Source organism: Charadrius vociferus, unplaced genomic scaffold, assembly GCF_000708025.1.
Source record: "Charadrius vociferus isolate BGI_N301 unplaced genomic scaffold, ASM70802v2 scaffold347, whole genome shotgun sequence".
Taxonomy (NCBI): Eukaryota; Metazoa; Chordata; class Aves; order Charadriiformes; family Charadriidae; genus Charadrius; species Charadrius vociferus.
The window spans coordinates 240097-243625 of NW_009649306.1; positions in this window are offsets into that span (position 1 = coordinate 240097).

Here is a 3529-nt window from a genome sequence, read left to right on the forward strand (position 1 = left end):
AAGAATTACCATTAGCAACCTTTGTAAAAGTAGTAGAAATACTCCTAAGAAAGGAAATGCAATTGAAAATTGCACAAACTACATGCTACAAAGTGTATTAAAGTATATCTAGAGAGAAGGAAAAATTGTATTTAAATTAGATAAATGCAGCATACCTTGCTCTTTTGCAGTTTAAATTGCAATACAGTTCCAAATCACTCAGATAATTAAAAATAAAAAAGAATAATGGAGTCTGTTTCCATATCACTGGCTACATGCGAAGCAAATTTTGCCGAAGTAATTCAATTATTCTTTCTACTAGTTAATTTGATAGCATGCTGCCTCCATCTAATTATCAGAAAAGTTGGACAGATGTAGTTCCGTAGGAATTATGCTGGTACCAGCAGCTAACATTCAAATACCATGCAGGAACCAGCAACTGGAACACTTCATTCCTGCGTAGTGTTACTTGTTGACATAAAGTTTTTGCTTAGAGGTACTCAGGCTCCAGCAGTTCCTCTTGATGACTCTTATTCTGGTGATTTAAGATTTTATCTTCTCCAGATACCTGCCAGATATCTGGCTTCTGCCAGAGATGACCAGCTACACCTCAGCTCCCCCAGTTCCTAGGTTGACATTTAGGGCTGACATCTAGTCAAAAAATTTTTGACATTTAGTCAAAAAGGGGCTTTTGCTGGCCCATCAGCAGGTGAGCCTGAGGTATAGAGATGTCCACTGTGGTCCGTTCCAGCTGCCGTAGCTCAATCAATCAGCTGTTGTCTGTGAGGGACCTGACCTTTGCTGGCCAAATCTCTGGAGACAGTGTCTGTTGTCATGGCACACACAGTGCTTTCTCTTCTGGACCTTACATTTTAATAGAATGTAGCATGTTAATCACGGCTGCTGTCAACAGATTAAATAAAAAGAGGAAGATATAAGAGTTCCTCAGAGATTATTAATATTTTATTTTTAAATATCATTTTTACTAATGGGACTATATTTTATGTAGAACAGGTAAAAGTTATTATATATTTTTATTTGGGATCCAGTATGACTTCTGCTAGTCTCTGACAAAGTTTCCATTTGAATCAGCAAAACAGGCCTGCATCCTATACGTGGCACTTTTTTTTTCCCTTTTATTTTTTCATTTTGAGAGAATAAGCATCATTAGGAGACTGTATCGCTTGCATAGGGTTATGCAAGAAAACTGGTTTACCAAACTAGCTGCTAAGTGTCCTATCATTTTTTTAAAAAAATCAAGTTGAAAGGAAAACCAATTCTTTCCCCTCCACTACATTAAAACATTTTTAAAAAACGGACATGAAAGACGACAATTTGGTCTATCATAGAAGCCAAATGTTCTGTCATAGCTCTGAAATGTATCTCTTGTCAAAAGTACAAGAGAGATATTTGTTGCTAGAGATGTGTTATGTACAAGGTAATAATCTGTCCATGCTGAAGCCTTGCAAATCTGCTTTTTAATTCCTTGTCCATATTTATCCATTCAGTCCAGTAATTCACCTTCTCCCTGATGGACTGCTATTAACAACAGGAATTTATTGCAGCACTGCTACTTTCACACAGACTTGTAGCCTTTGACTTTTTTCTCTTCAGTCCAAATGACTGATAAATTTTCCTCTCTTTCTCTTTTTTTATCCCTCCAACCATTTCTTTCTGAAACTTAGTGTTTCCAGTCATAATAAAATAATTTTTTTTAGTCTTGCTTATTAAGACACAATTTTCGTATCAAGGGACATTCAAGAAAACTGAACCTTCAGTTTTTATACGTTTCTATCATTAGATATTTCCCATCGTTAGTCAAAACACACTAATTACAATCTACAGTCATGGCTACTGAAATTACGGTCCAAGAGATCTTCAAGTAACATTACCCACAGTAAACCACAGTGTCTATCTTGTTTTGCTTCCACACTCCTCCTCTGCAAACCTGGTTAACCTCCTTTGCAAACCTGCAAAGACTAATGGAGTGACTTTCGCCATGGATGGAGAGATGTGGCCTTCTGCATTGGCGGAGTCTGTTTTAAGAACATAAACCTGCAAAGACTAATGGAGTGAGTTTCGCCGTGGATGGAGAGATGTGGCCTTCTGCATTGCATGTGTGTGCAGATATTAGGAGTCTGACATCATATTTACTGTCCCAAAATCTGCATTGGATTCTAAAAATATCATCACAAAGGTCACAAGGAGAAACAAAATAGAAAGAAGTACAAAGACGTGTTGCTTTTGGCCTTGCTGAAAAGCAACAGGAGCACAGTGGAGTCACCAAGAAAAGATTCCCCACTTCAACTGTAATATTTTTTTGAAAAAAAAAAAACCCTCTGAAGTACAAGGCAATTTTGCGCACACCAGCACTGATATGGTGGACCTTGGGCCTTACCCCTTTACAGAAACCAAAGGAACAAAACAGGCAGTGTCCTCTGTGTGTCCTTCCTTTGCTTTTTCCATACCTTTCTGTCCCACTTTTCACCATGTGAACTTTATTTTAACCAGGAATTTTCTTCCAGACGTAGTTATCCAGAAAGATTAAGACACGATACAAAATAGTAAGCATGGCAATCATTAGAAATTCCAGCCTACCAGGAGAAACTGCCTAAAAAGTTGTCCCATTTTGTAGAAAAAAAATAACAATTTGGAGGCAATTGCCACAAGCCTTATCCAAACGTACCTGTGATCTGTGAATATGCTAGTTATTACCTCAGGCTGTAAGCTGCCCTGTTACTTAAAGCTGGAATGAATTATCAGGCATTAACACCATTACAGTAGCGTACACTAATGAGATTTGTACTTAAACTAAATCTGTTTTGATCTCCTCCCATTAAGTGAAAGACACAGACCTAGGAAAATATCTATGTGATTTTTTCCCATTATTATTCAAAAAAGTAAAATGACAAAAAATAAGGAAATATTTTATAAGCTAGTGAACCCAATAGAAATTTAAGCAGGTGCTTCTAATAGTTTTATAGTCTTACTTTTTTCCATTATTGGCAGGGAACTTATTAACATGATTGAAAACTTGTAAGAAACCTCTACTGATACTTGCTTCTTATGCCCAGAATTCTTACCCTTAAATAAAAAAAAATAAAAGCATGTATTATATTTTAAAAAACACCCAAGAATATGATCCATTCACAACTACATCCCTTTATGATGAGATAATTCTCAAAATAACTTCTCCTTTAGTCTTTTGTGGAGCCTCAGAGAAAGGTTTGTCCCATGGACCCACCAGTGACTTCCCTGGTGAATGTCCCCACCAGAACCTGTGCCTTCCCAGGAACCCATCTGCAGCACCACTGACCCTGACCTTCCAACCTGTTTGTAGCCACCAAGACAGAACCAGCACCCTCCATAGTGCCTTCTGTTCAAGGAATTTCAATAAAAAGCTTTAAACTAAACCACTTTATTTCAATTTTGCAGAAGCGTTCATATGCAGTCATTCACCATTGGCTGTAGTGGGTGATGGCATCAGCTAAGGTTAGAAGGTAGTTGAGAAACTTGTAATGGGAAGACGTGTAGGAGAAGACCAACAATG